The sequence below is a fragment of the Homarus americanus genome, unplaced genomic scaffold, assembly GCF_018991925.1.
Source record: "Homarus americanus isolate GMGI-L3 unplaced genomic scaffold, GMGI_Hamer_2.0 scaffold726, whole genome shotgun sequence".
NCBI classification, from domain to species: Eukaryota; Metazoa; Arthropoda; class Malacostraca; order Decapoda; family Nephropidae; genus Homarus; species Homarus americanus.
In genome coordinates this window covers 395,354-410,525 of record NW_024742580.1, presented here as the reverse complement: position 1 = coordinate 410,525, position 15,172 = coordinate 395,354, and the positions used below count along the sequence as shown (strand labels likewise).

The window sequence follows — 15,172 nt, the reverse complement described above, 5'->3', positions numbered from 1 at the left end:
ATAAAACTTAAAGTGTAGGCCACAGAAGCCTTTGACCGTGACAGGATTCGAACCTGCAATCTTCGGATCCGAAGTCCGACGCCTTATCCGTTAGGCCACACGGCCATATGGTGTACGTGTATGTATGTATGTATATGTGTATATGTGTGTGTATGTATGCGTGTGTAATAAAACTTAAAGTGTAGGCCACAGAAGCCTTTGACCGTGACAGGATTCGAACCTGCAATCTTCGGATCCGAAGTCCGACGCCTTATCCGTTAGGCCACACGGCCATATGGTGTACGTGTATGTATGTATGTATATGTGTATATGTGTGTATGTGTACGTGTGTAATATGTACCGTGATTCGACCTGCAATATCCGAAGTCCGTTATCGTACCACACGGCCATATGGTGTGTATGTATGTATGTATATGTGTATATGTGTGTGTATGTGTACGTGTGTAATAAAACTTAAAGTGTAGGCCACAGAAGCCTTTGACCGTGACAGGATTCGAACCTGCAATCTTCGGATCCGAAGTCCGACGCCTTATCCGTTAGGCCACACGGCCATATGGTGTACGTGTATGTATGTATGTATATGTGTATATGTGTGTGTATGTGTACGTGTGTAATAAAACTTAAAGTGTAGGCCACAGAAGCCTTTGACCGTGACAGGATTCGAACCTGCAATCTTCGGATCCGAAGTCCGACGCCTTATCCGTTAGGCCACACGGCCATATGGTGTACGTGTATGTATGTATGTATATGTGTATATGTGTGTGTATGTGTACGTGTGTAATAAAACTTAAAGTGTAGGCCACAGAAGCCTTTAACCGTGACAGGATTCGAACCTGCAATCTTCGGATCCGAAGTCCGACGCCTTATCCGTTAGGCCACACGGCCAAGTTATTCAATCTCTATTACAAGTACCTGCATAACATTATTATAAATCTCAATTACATGTGTAACATTATTATAACAACAACAACAACAACAGCGTTATTACCACAACTCCTTTACAACGTAACCCCTATATTACCACGGCAACACTATAACCACAACCCCATTATAATGACGATTCCACAGTGTTATCAGTTAATCCAGGACTAGATTAGAACCATCTAATGTATGAGTAAGAGAGAGAGGTGGCAGGAGGCTCATTCACACTGAAGAGAAGATGGCTGGAGCGCACTGTACCAGCAGTGGATTAGTGGCAAAAAATAAATAAAAAATAAAACAAATAAAACAGAGAAAGAGAGAAAAAGAGAGAGAGGATGAAACACACACACAAACAAAACCCACGAAAAACACTCAACGTATACAACCAAGGAACCAATAACAAGACACAAACAAACTCGGCTACGGGCGAGTGTTTGGGAGGGATGAGATGGATAACGTGACGGATAACTACTGTAAACAACATATTTTTTATCGATATGTTTGTTTGGCTTAGAGTAAACAATTTAATTCTCAGTTTACTTTAGATAGGTAAGTAATTTTATTTGTTTATATACCAAGTCCCTTTTATATAAACGATTATATACGGCACACACACACACACAGAACCCCCCCTCCCCCCCTCTCTCTCTCTCTCTCTCTCTCTCTCTCTCTCATACAAAAACACTTCTCTTTGGGAATGTGAGTATAGGGAAGTATGGAACGACAAGCCCTGAACTAGACAACACCCCACAACACAACACAACACTCTCTGAGCAACACAACACAACACAAGTGTCACCTAACACAGTAAATAACGTAGCTTTAAGTGGTAATAAAAAGAGTTCTTTATCTCGGCTCCATTACCCTCTAAATCACTACTTACTTATTCACGAACGAGAAAACTGTTGTTAATGACACAACTCTGGTGAAAAATTATACCCGATAAAATGTGACGAAAAATGTGGGTTTATACGTGGGGCTGAGAGAGAGAGAGAGAGAGAGAGAGAGAGAGAGTACAATGACATAGAATGAGTGTGATCTCTTGGAAATTTAACACACCCTCACACACTTTACTACCATGAGAGGCCTTTTAACCTAACCTAACCTAACCTAACCTAACCTAACCAAACCTAACCTAACCTAACCAAACCTTAATTTCACATAAATATTCTCCATCTTCTCGTTGGTGTTGTGATGATGGCGGGAAGTGTTATCTACTATAGAAGTTACTTAATATATTACCGAGAATCTTATTATATATTAGTAACTTATCTCTTAATAGGTGTTTCCTGTGTGTGTGTGTGTGTGTGTGTGTGTGTGTGTGTGTGTGTGTGTGTGTGTGTGTGTGTGTGTGTGTGTATGGGTGTGTGTGTGTGTGTGTGTGTGTGTGTGTGTGTGTGTGTGTGTGTGTGTGTGTGTGTGTATGGGTGTGTGTGTGTGTGTGTGTGTGTGTGTGTGTGTGTTGTGGGTGTGTGTGTGTGTGTGTGTGTATGGGTGTGTGTGTGTGTGTGTGTGTGTGTGTGTGTGTGTGTGTGTGTGTGTGTGTGTGTGTGTGTGTATCTTCACTTCACTTAACACATACACGGAACACCTGCCTTCCCAGATGATGGTTATCTGTTTACCATCATTAATCACCAGCCCATAGGCAACAGGTGGCTACAGGCATCAGATAGGTGAGACGTGCTTCAGTTTAATCACTCGAGATTATACCTGACTTAACACACACCTGGCTATGTTGACTATACACCTGCCCGGTCGCCCCATCCTCCGTTAGCTCACACTTAACCTAACTCTCACTTGGCTAATTATGTTGTGAGTACATAACTTAATTAACCAGGTGGCGAAGAAATAAGTCACAGGAACATGAAGTTAGTACATTAAGGAAACTTTGAGGAACTAACTTAAAGATATCATTTTCCTGGTTTTCACGCTGCTATATATATTATCATCGTCACTGTATCGTAAACAAATATATTCTTTTTTTATTAATTTTCCTGTTATTAATCATTAACAAAACATTTATTTCACCCTATTTTCGGAAATGTAAAGGATTCATTAAAACACCTTCTCCTCTGATCAGGTTAAGAACACCGTGGGTATGAGAGAGTCACCTCTAGGGACCTCATCAAGAGCTTATTAAAAATTCTTAGTGAAAAGGCATGTGGCGGCACCCAGGAGGATACATCAAGACCCACTTTGATGTTGACTTAAAGAGATTCCGCAACACACACACACACACACACACACACACACACACACACACACACACACACACACACATAAGATAAAAACACAGAGACAAAATAAAATAAACATCAATTTAAAGGAAAACAAACTGGAAATAAGGAGGAGAAAATGATAGCTACAACGTTCAGTGGAAAGTGAGAAACAATTAAGACTGAATGACATAGATTGCATGGAGGAAAAGTGAGATAAAGGGGAAGAGGGGGAAAAGTGTGAAATGGAAAATAAGAGAAAGTTGAACAGAGAGAGAGAGAGAGAGAAATTGGTATATAGAAAGGGAGACAAAGTGTTATTTAGAAATGGAGAGAGTGTGAAATGGAAATAAGAGAAATTGGAATAGAGAGAGAGAGAGAGAGAGAGAGAGAGAGAGAGAGAGAGAGAGAGAGAGAGAGAGAGAGAGAGAGCACCCTCCTCCTTCCTCTACCTCCTCCAGCACCCTCCTCCTCCCTTCCTCTACCTCCTCCAGCACCCTCCTCCCTTCCCCACCTCCCCAGCACCCTCCTCCTTTCCTACCTCCTCCAGCACCTCCTCCTTCCTCTACTCCCCAGCACCCTCCTCCTTCCTACCTCCTACCTCCTCCAGCACCCTCCCTCCCTTCCCTTCTACCTCCCCAGCACCCTCCTCCCTTCCTCTACCTCCTCCAGCACCCTCCTCCCTTCCTCTACCTCCCCAGCACCCTCCTCCCTTCCCTACCTCCCCCAGCACCCTCCTCCCTTCCTCTTCCACCTCCAGCACCCTCCTCCCTTCCTCTACCTCCTCCAGCACCCTCCTCCCTTCCCCTACCTCCCCCAGCACCTCCCCTTCTTCACCTCCCCAGCACCTCCCCTTCTTCACCTCCCCCAGCTCCTCCCCTTCTTCACCTCCGTCCTAGACCCCTTCAGTGCCCTGTGATGTCTCCTTCTCGAAATCCTGACATAGACAAACCATTCGACCCAGGGGACATTCTTCTTGTTGTAAGGAATAAAATTGTTTTAGTGTCAACCAAGATAAGTTATTTTTGTTTTCAATTTCTATTTTTCATTAGGATTATATACCCACAAAAACAAAGGACAGAGAGTGAAGAAATAAGTGAATAGAATCTAACTAAATGATTGAAGGCGTGTAAATAAATATAGATGGCTAGATAAATATATGATACTTATTGGTATTTAAACAGGTGTACAAGGTAATACTACAGGTGATATTATAAAATCATATAAGAACCCTCAGGTGTATAGTTAAACACACACACACACACACACACACACACACACACACACAGTAAATGATGCACCATACAGCTGAAGCGTTTAATTAATAATATTTCATTAGATTTGGGATTATTATTTAAAAAGGCTGAAACGAAGTGAATGTTTAGGTAATGTATCGATGATTTTACATGGTTATATTTTTTTTTCATTTTTTGGCAGAAATTTTGGATCACATGAAGATTAGACCCCAGTTTATTTCACCTTATAAATAATCTAACCTAACCTAACCTTACCTAACTTACTGAAACATAGTACAGGCATAGGTTTTATTTTAAGAGTTAAATAAAGTTAAGAATCACTCTACGAAACACAATGTAAAATGAAGAAATTAAAAGTGCAAGACGTTCAAATGTGTGTGTGTGTGTGTGTGTGTGTGTGTGTGTGTGTGTGTCTATATATCAAGACAATAATTCTCTCAGGACAACAAGACATAAGACGAGGAATTTTTCTAATTGGCTGATATTGTCGTCTCTGGAATGGTTGTGATATGTCGTACAGTGTCGTAAAATGCTCTCTCTCTCTCTCTCTCTCTCTCTCACACACACACACACACAGAAGGAAACTGGAGTACATATTAAAAGCTTGGAATAAGTTCATAGTTTTAACACTTGAACTACACACGAATCCCATACGACTCAGAATCGAACAAAAGACGTAGCAGGTGTGAGCCAGTCGTGTTATAAGTAAACCTCTCTTACGCTTATAATAACGTAAAACAAATGTCTATTATATTTTTAACTAACTACAATTTTTAAAGAAACGAAGATAAAACAAAAATCAATAACAATTTTCGAGGTGATAAATGTTTGTTTATATCTTTGTTTGTGTGGCGTTCAGTGTCTGTTATTGAAGACTCACCGAATCTGGGAGTGAAAGTAAAACCAACTTTTGTAAGAGAATTTCTCCCAGTGACTATTAAAACTCAGGTCAGGCATTTTGGGTCGAGTACCTCAACCAATTCTAGAAAGTTTATCAAGATTAATATCATAATAAGCAAAGATTCAGGTGATATGGACTAAAAGAAGCACACCCTCAGGTATTCTATTCTCCTCTCAGTTATATCCTAATTAAAATACTATACAGGTAAGATAATTAACCCTAGATTACCTGACACGAAACGCAACATTATGGACCATTGTGTTATTTCGTCACCCATGAGTTGTTTTGCCATTAATCGTTTTTCTTCTGATTTTTATATAAATTAATTCATCCGTCTCCATATTCTCAAATTATCGTATTCTTGCTGAACCTTAATTTGCGTTTATATCAACACAAAACCTCAGGAAAGTTTGATAAAAGGTTCAAGGCAACAAAGAAAAAGACTCAGGTATATAAAGACTCATAGCTAACATGGATATATTACTTCTGGTCTTGGGAGAGGTTGAAGGCACTCAGGTTAATAGCTGCGTGGCGTATCAACTGAAATATGGCATTGTAAACCTATGATGGAAGAGGTTGTAGTGGGTCGTGTAGTGGGGGAAATAGCTGCCGTTTTTCTCTGTATGTGTGTTTATATATATACTTAATTCATTCATTCATTCATTCATTCATTCATTCATTCATTCATTCATTTATTTATTTAATTATTTAGTGTTCTATTTATTCACAATACTCAGTCGTAGTACAGTGGAGAGTCTCTATTAACTATGGGTTATATTAAATCGTGTGTGAAATTCTCCTCAATTGTCGGCTAAAACTTTTCCCACTGTGCGGTAAAGGAGTTGTGCCGGTAACTATAAGCGAACATGATGGTGGATTAATAATTTAAACAAACAGACGTATATTAGTGTAAATATAACAACCCCTCACCGGGAATCGAACCCAAGAGAGTTGAGAGTCCAGGCGATTATCTCTTAGTTACGAGATGATAAAATTTGTACCACAGGTTAAAGGTGTCTGTTAAACCTTTATCGCCTGGGATTCGGTTCCGTGATGTTTTGGGTTCGAGTCCCGACAATGATTTTTTTTCTTGTAAAATCGATTCTTTTCTGACGAGTCGGACGATAAAGAAAAAATGAGTAAAGAAATTTGCTCAAGTAATATATCTTGTAAGGTAAGAAAATACTAACAATGAACCTTTACTTGTTCTGTAAAGCGTAAAAAAAAAATAATTAAAATATCATGTAATGTTTCTTCTCAGTGAGTCGCGAGCTTCAACGATTCGTCTTAACAGATGAAAATAAACAGAAAAAAATCATGACAATTTATATCTGTAGATCAAGTGAGATAAATGACTCTTATTTCAATCCACAATAACCACTAATTACTTCATTAACGTCACTTAATTGTTTTCTGACACAATAAAGTAATTAACATAAATATTCACCTTAAATATTTCTTACAAACATTTCATAATTCTTGTTACCTTCCTTATACTAACTTCCAACACCAATATGATACGATTATACGGGTATATATTGTTTCATGAATGTTAAAATATCTAAAATCTAAACATGTTGATATTGTTGCTGAATCCACGACTTGTGACCATCAATAATATACTGAGCTTATATACTGTGAACTGTCAACTCCGGGAGAAGTTATAAGAGGGAGGGAGATCTGAGGGTCGGCTGCCACGGTAACACAAGACTCCACTCAGACAACTATCATAACAATCTGGTGAACTATGGGATGGAAAAAAATGTAGCGAGTGTCTATGTGACATTGACATCTCCCCCCCCCTCTCTCTCTCTCTCTCTCTCTCTCTCTCTCTCTCTCTCTATGTCACAGGGCAGAACACTCCCCAGACCGAGTACATTAATTGGCTCCTGGATGAAGATGTGCCACACCACTAACTCATTTATGGTAATACAGTAGCCGGTGGAAGCTGGGCCCTCCTGAGCACCGCAGTACAAGATGAGGCGTCACGGTGTCTCTCCCTCAGCGGAAATAAACACAAGATGAGGCAAGGCATTATAGTGAGGAGGGGGAGAGACTGGCGTTATAAGAAGTGTTGGTCTTTGGTGATATATAACTGAGGTTTATTGAGAGTGTAAGATGAATACTGTAAGGTCGTCATTGTGGGGGGTCTGAGTACTGAAAGCTCGCGGGAGTATAGTGAATAATGAAGACATAAATGATGGAAACATGACATAATTGAGGGGAACATGACATAATTGAGGAGAACATGGCATAATTGATGGGAACATGGCATAATTGATGGGAACATGACATAATTGATGGGAACATGGTATAATTAATGGGAACTTGACATAAATGATGGGAACATGACATAATTGAGGAGAACATGGCATAATTGATGGGAACATGACATAAATGATGGGAACATGACATAATTGATGGGAACATGGTATAATTAATGGGAACTTGACATAAATGATGGGAACATGACATAATTGATGGGAATATTACAAATAATATCGTGTTCTGGGACTGGAAATAACAAGATGGAGGATGACTGGTGGGACTTAAAGGAATCACCGACCATGGAAGTATCGACAGGCAGAAAACACATCACACCATCTCGTAGGTTCAATAGAGACCTGAGTGGTGCGCTGCCTGTAACACGTCCTGCACCACGACTACAGTGCATCATCTATTCACGGTAGCCTACAATGTGTCCTTCTCTTAAGACTTCCTGGGCGGCAGACAGACAGATATATAAAAAGTAAGTCCATCTAAAACAACTGTACACAAATACCATTATTAACATTGCACCAGTGAGGCGACTATCGACTGTGTCACAAACAGCTCCAAGTTAATTAAACCCTAATATGATATAGTTGGTACTGTATCCTCCTCGCCTGTCATCAGAGCTGTGTGGGTTCGCATCCTTAAGGAACAGCAGAGTTGTTTGTGCAATCTAATCACTTCGTTGTGGGTTTGTGTGTTTACGTAACTATACAGATGTCATTACGTATTTCACCTAACCTAAAATTACCTAACTTATCTTTTATCTATATTGGAGTTAAATTTAGTTCGCTGGTAACAACCTTTCCCTTCTGACATGAAAAACACAGTCAACATATCCTATAGACCAGCCCAGGACACGAAAGAACGATACGCAACGTAGCCGAGCCGAGCACACTGCCAAAATACATAAACAAACATGCATACTAATACACACACACACACACACACACACATACACACACACACACACACACACACACACACACACACACACACACACACATACACACACACACACACACACAGAAATACCTCAAAACAAGAACATTTTCTACATTTTTCCTCTTATAGCTCACCTCTAAACGCCTTCTCTCCCCTTATTGCAATCTAATGGGCGGGAGGAGCAATCATAAGGCATCTGAGTAGGGTACAGTACACCACTTAACTACTAGTTGACCATAGTGCCAACAGTGAAGTGGTCTATCATAGTGCCAACAATGAGGTGGTTAACTATAATGCCAGCAGTGAGGTGATCAATTAGTGCTAGTAGTGAGGTCATCGATCATAGTGCCAACAGTGAGGTCATCGATCATAGTGCCAGCAGTGAGGTCATCGATCATAGTGCCAACAGTGAGGTCATCGATCATAGTGCCAACAACAGTGCCACAGGAGGCAACATACATAACACTACATCATCAAGAGAAACACTATTATCACTATTATCAATATCATCACTATCAATACTCTCAAGGCATTTATTTACCCAACAACAAAACAGTTCCAACAATATTGAACCCTGAAATTTGTCGACAGTAGGGGTGACAAACGTGGTGGCACTGACAGGAAAGTACATAAACAGAGTAACCAATAAGAACGCTGAGAGAACAAATGACAACACTTAAGAGAGACAAATAGTAATGGAAATACAGGTTGGAAATTTTAATTAAGGTAGGAAGGGAATAACTTACGTGGAACAAACGATAACAGGAGACGGCATTACTCTTGTATAAACGAAATGATAATGGCGGCTCAAGTTGACGTATTACTCTTTTGTTTTATTTCGTCTATACGTTTCTCTCGTTTATTTACGTATGTATTTATGTTATGCTACTGGGGAGTTTTTTTTATTTGACTTATTTAACCCCTTGAGTACGAGGATTTAACCCTTTAAATACGAGGATTTAACCCCTTGAGTGAGAAAACCCGCCTTACACTCCCCCTCATAACCTGCCTTATACTCCCCCTCATAGCCTGCCTCATACTCCCCCTCATACATAGCCTGCCTGCCTCATACTCCTCAGCCTGCCTCACATCCTCACCCGCCTCGGGGTCACTCGGGGTCTCTACATCATTTCTTCTCCCTCATAAAAAATCTCCTCAGATATTTGACATTGTGAACCATCTCTCACCTCTTACCCCCCAGCCCCCTGTAGTGAGGTAAAGACCGGTGAGGTAAAGACTGGTGAGGTAAAGACAGGTGAGGTAAAGACTGGTGAGGTAAAGACTGAGTGAGGTAAAGACTGGTGAGGTAAAGACTGAGTGAGGTAAAGACCGGTGAGGTAAAGACTAGTGAGGTAAAGACTAGTGAGGTAAAGACTAGTGAGATAAAGACTAGTGAGGTAAAAACTAGTGAGGTAAAGACTGGTGAGGTAAAGACTGGTGAGGTAAAGACTAGTGAGGTAAAGACTGGTGAGGTAAAGACTGGTGAGGTAAAGACTGGTGAGGTAAAGACTGGTGAGGTAAAGACTGGTGAGGTAAAGACCTGGTGAGGTAAAGAGTGTGAGGTATAAAGAGGTGAGGTAAAGACTAGTGAGGTAAAGACTGGTGAGGTAAAGACCAAAAGACTAGTGAGGTAAAGACTGAGCCGGTGAGGTAAAGACTAGTGACGTAAAAACTGGCTTAATGGCGTGAAATAGGTATAAGTGGAAGAGAAATTTGAACTTTATTAACCACTTGAAAATACGGTAGACTGTTTAAAGTGTCTGAACCATATTGTCACCACTAACACCACCAACACCACCATCAACACCACCATCACCACCATCACCACCACCACGACTTCACCCACACCACAATAAGATCAGGGAACAACCCCTCTCTCTCTCTCTCTCTCTCTTTCTCTCTCTCTCTCTCTCTCTCTCTCTCTCTCTCTCAGCCCCACGTATAAACCCACATTTTTCGTCACATTTTATCGGGTATAATTTTTCACCAGAGTTGTGTCATTAACAACAGTTTTCTCGTTCGTGAATAAGTAAGTAGTGATTTAGAGGGTAATGGAGCCGAGATAAAGAACTCTTTTTATTACCACTTAAAGCTACGATATTTACTGTGTTAGGTGACACTTGTTTCGTGTTGTGCTGTTTTGTGTTGCTCAGAGAGTGTTGTGTTGTGTTGTGGGGTGTTGTGTTGTGTTGTGTCGTGTCGTGTCGTGCTGTGTCGTGTCGTGTCGTGTCGTGTCGTGTCGTGTCGTGTCGTGTTATTTTTTTTGCTATGTTCACTATTTTTTTACCATGAAACTAAATTTTTTCCCTGTCAAAAGAAACTATGAATATTAATACTACACAACACGCCATCCAGGATTCGAAGCAACGTATCTGGGAAAGCCAATTCGAGGCAATAACCACTATACCACCAACCTCGATTATTACCTCGGAATGGTGTGCTTCGTTATGGGGGTTCGAACCCTGGACTGGGCCTTCTGTAATATTCAGATTCGGGGAAAATGCTCTTCTAATACTGTATTATAGTTACACACACACACATACACACATGCACACACACACACACACACGCACACACACACACACACACACACACACATTTATATATAATAACAACAGATAGATAGGTGTGTGTGTGTGTGTGTGTGTGTGTGTGTGTGTGTGTGTGTGTGTGTGTGTGTGTGTGCGTATGTGTGTGTCTCTTTTAATGCATATCGTTCACCACAGCGGGTCGTCACCGTACTCGTCATCTGAACTGACTTAACGTATCAAACTATTGTCGTTTCTCTCACTTTGTGCCTCACTTTATCAGGGTCCAGTATACCTCATTTCGTCTACTCCACCTCATCGTGTTAATAAAAGAGAGAAAAAGTATAATAGAAGGGAGGAAAAACTACTACCCCCAAAAGGTGTAAGACTATATCATCACATTCCTCCTCTGCTTCTATCTTCATTATCTTTTATGGCTTGGCATTTTGATTCTCACTCAACACTAGAAAAAATTCCACCAAACGCTAATGTTCTGACTCAATGATTTTTAGGTTATGGAAATGACGGTCTGAGGCTCTGAGGGATATCTTCCTTGTCGGGTCCAAATACACTGACCCTTAGAGACTTATCCCGTACACCCATCCCTTACCATCCTGGGTCATCTGTACTAAACATCTGTCTTTATTGACCTGACTGAATTATCTCATTAGCCTCTTTCAATAAGGTTCATTCAGGCTAATGTTTAGGAATAATATGAATCCTATTTGTCGTTTTTCGTTATTTTGATTCACAGTCGAGATGATTCTTATTAAACGACAATACAAAATATCCAACAATTTAGTTCCTGTTAAGACAATAATGCAAAGTTCATATTATGATTTACTATTGAGATAATGTCTATTTAAACATAACAAAATACCCATTAAGGTCCACAGTGGCGTTAACGTGTATCACAAGGACGTGTCATAAGAGAGACGGTGACTCAGGTCTTGTGTTACGAGAGTTTAACCCTTTATATGTGTTAGTTTAGCAAGAGTTTGGGCCGTACCGTGAGCTCTGGATACCTGTGAGTCTTCCAGTAAGTTGGGTTGGCCTCCCTACTGCAGCTAACTGTACTGTATAGTGGTCAACTTTACTGCCACTTATTTAATGCTCCTAAACACTGTATCTAATGATGTCCTGAAGTTCCAGTGTTCCTAAGATATCCTGAAGTTCCAGTGTCTAACTTTTGGGTAGGTGTGAGGTATATTAATCTGGTGGTCTTTTATACACAAGAATTACACCAAAAATTCTAAAATTCTTCACATTTTAGAATTTCTGTTCCAGCGTGTCAGTTAGTAATGGAAATACGTACAGTAGTCATACGTACAGTGGGTGGCTGGTCGGGCGCTTATGCTTAGCTAATAGTAATCTACATATTCATGACTGCTACTTCAAAAGGTGTTTATGCAAATGAGCCTTAAAGATCAAGTATATAAAGTAATAATATTATTTTTCCCTTTAACACCAAGTATCAGGAGGTACTGTACGATTCCTTCATCCACCTGGGGAAAAAAATCCGTATATTGTGAATGCTTATATAGAAGGGAACTATTCAAAACTCTCCTGTGTTGTAACTTATGGATACGAAATGGACTAAGCTTCCACTTTTTTTCCCGTTTAGGTGTTTACTAGTTCTTTTTAATTCTTTGTACGAGTAATATTCATGTAGTTCTCATGGCAGCTGAGGAGGAGGAGGGGGGGTGGGTGGGAGGAGGGGGAGCGCTTGACGTGTGGGTGAGTGGGTTAGATTTTAATGGTTCACTCATCTGAGTCATATATCGCCACGTCAATTATCCAGCGATCAGGACAATACACACTGTACTGCATCACTGTTACAATGTACCACACCAATACTACCATGTACTAAATCCCAGCTCCAGTGCACTACAATCTTGTTACACTTTACTACACCACTGTTACACTGCACTAAACAACTGCTCCAATATACGTCACCGTTGCCAAAAATATATATAATACTTTCATAAACTTTTAGGTAAGACATCTACACCACAGCAACTGACAAATACTTTTAAAAAATATTTCCTCTGCAACAATTTCTAAAAAAAAAGAATTTAGCTGTAATAGACAAACTGGGGCGAGAATAAATTTACTATGACAAAACTGACGAATGTTTTGTAAATTGTTGTCCCCTTTAGAGTGAGTATCAGGGGTCAGTCATATCAGGGGCAGTATCAGGGGGAGGGGTGTTATATCAGGGGTAGTATCAGGGGAGGAGGGGTGTTATATTAGGGGCAGTTTCTGAGGGAGGGGTGTTATATCAGGGGCAGTTTCTGGGGGAGAGGTGTTATATCAGGGGCAGTATCAGGGGGAGGGGTGTTATATCAGGGGCAGTATCTTGTCGAGAAGTTATATCAGGGGCAGTATAAGGGGCAGTATCAGGGGGAGAGGTTATATCAGGGACAATATTAAGGGGAGAGTTTTTTATCAAGGGCAATATCAGGGTGGGAGGGGTGCTATATCAGGGAGAGTATCTGGGGAAGGGGGTGTCATATAAGAACTCTGCCTGTCTGTCTGTCTGTCTGTCTGTCTCTCTGTCTGTCTGTCTATCTGTGAACATAAAAACCAGTGTTGTTTTCACGTTGAACTTCGGAACCAATACTTGAATAATAATTGAAATTTATAAAAAGAAAGTAATTCCCAGAGGTGTGAGTGATGGAGTAACAGAGTCTGAATATTCTGAATGAGTATAAAATATGAAGCATTAGTCATTAATATTATCTTAATGATATGTCATAATATAGAGCACCTAACCTAACCTAACCTAACCTAACCTAACCTAACCTAACCTAACCTAACCTAAACCAGGAAAAAGAAAACAAGTAATATCGCAATTCCCTTAAGAGCACCACAGGAATGGAAAAAATACACTGTACTTAAACATTTTCTGGGACCACAATTTACAATCCAGCCATTCTAGATTGTCCTTAAGCTGCCACAGTGTTATCTGCTAATCCAGGACTGAATTGCTTGGAAAAAGATTAAATTCAACGGTGACAATGCGGGTAATAGTTTAAGAACACAAAGGCCATTAAACACGTGATGAGATATCGTATGTCTTAAGCCCGTATTAAAGATGAGGAAGATATTGTGGGAATTCTTTGATATCTCTCAGATAATGGTGAAATTTACGGTGTGGTTTGAGGTTAATGAGAAAGAGGGAAAACAAGAGATAGAGAGAGAGAGAAGAAAAGAAGAGAGATAGGGATGATAATAGGGAGACGGAGAATACTAGAGAGAGATTGGGATACGTATACAGAAAGAGAGATGGAGGAGAGATGAACACAGTAGGAACATAACGAGTTAGTGGATGAAGCGTTCGTATTCTCACCCCAAAAAAAAATAAAAAATAAATAAAAAATAAATAAAGCAAACAAGACTAATATGAAACAACAATTCGAAAACAAAAATAAAAATAATATCTCGTGGGTTTGATGACTAGAGAACAATAACAAAAAACAAACACACAGAAATTTGTTCGTACACCAACAAATATCATCGGGGTGCAATTGTTGACAGTGTTTGTTTTGTTTGGCAAGATCAGGTGAGTAGACCTACCTGTGTGGCTCAGGTAATCGACACTGTGGGCAGTTTATATTGAGAAAAAAAAATAGTTTATATAAATAACATCTAAGGTAATGTATATGATCAACATACATTAAGTTTATATAGATCACAGTGTTTATGTTTTTCACTTTATTAATTATACAACCAATTTAATTTCAATAAACACATAACATAATAATTATATGCTATCTAATTCTCGGGAAAAAGTGGGATAACATTTAGTGTGAATTATGTTTTTCTCATAAATATGTACAATGTTTACGAGGTGTTTAATGGCGATGAAAGGTTGATGTTATTGAAGAAGTAAAGGCACACACACACACACACACACACACACACACACACACACACACACACACACGCTCTCTCACTCACTCAATAATAATATTTCAATGATGCTTTTAACTCTCTTTATGTTCTCATGGGAAAAAATTCTACATTTCTTCCCCGGAAAAAAATTGCACCATTACTACAGAATTTATTTTACGATTTAATGATCAATATTTTACGAATTGTAAAGGAAAAGGAAAAGTAAACACAGAAAAA

General features: G+C 39.8%; 5 non-coding genes across 5 annotated transcripts; all 5 read right to left on the bottom strand.

Annotated features, from left to right (window-relative positions):
• Window positions 1-32: 32 nt before the first annotated feature.
• On the bottom strand, window positions 33-105 carry Trnar-ucg. The gene has a single exon. It is a non-coding gene; the product is annotated as a tRNA-Arg (tRNA).
• A 94-nt stretch (window positions 106-199) lies between these two features.
• On the bottom strand, window positions 200-272 carry Trnar-ucg. The gene has a single exon. It is a non-coding gene; the product is annotated as a tRNA-Arg (tRNA).
• A 206-nt stretch (window positions 273-478) lies between these two features.
• Trnar-ucg lies at window positions 479-551 on the bottom strand. Its single transcript has one exon. It is a non-coding gene; the product is annotated as a tRNA-Arg (tRNA).
• Window positions 552-645: 94 nt separating this feature from the next.
• On the bottom strand, window positions 646-718 carry Trnar-ucg. Its single transcript has one exon. It is a non-coding gene; the product is annotated as a tRNA-Arg (tRNA).
• Window positions 719-812: 94 nt separating this feature from the next.
• Trnar-ucg lies at window positions 813-885 on the bottom strand. The gene has a single exon. It is a non-coding gene; the product is annotated as a tRNA-Arg (tRNA).
• Window positions 886-15,172: the final 14,287 nt, after the last annotated feature.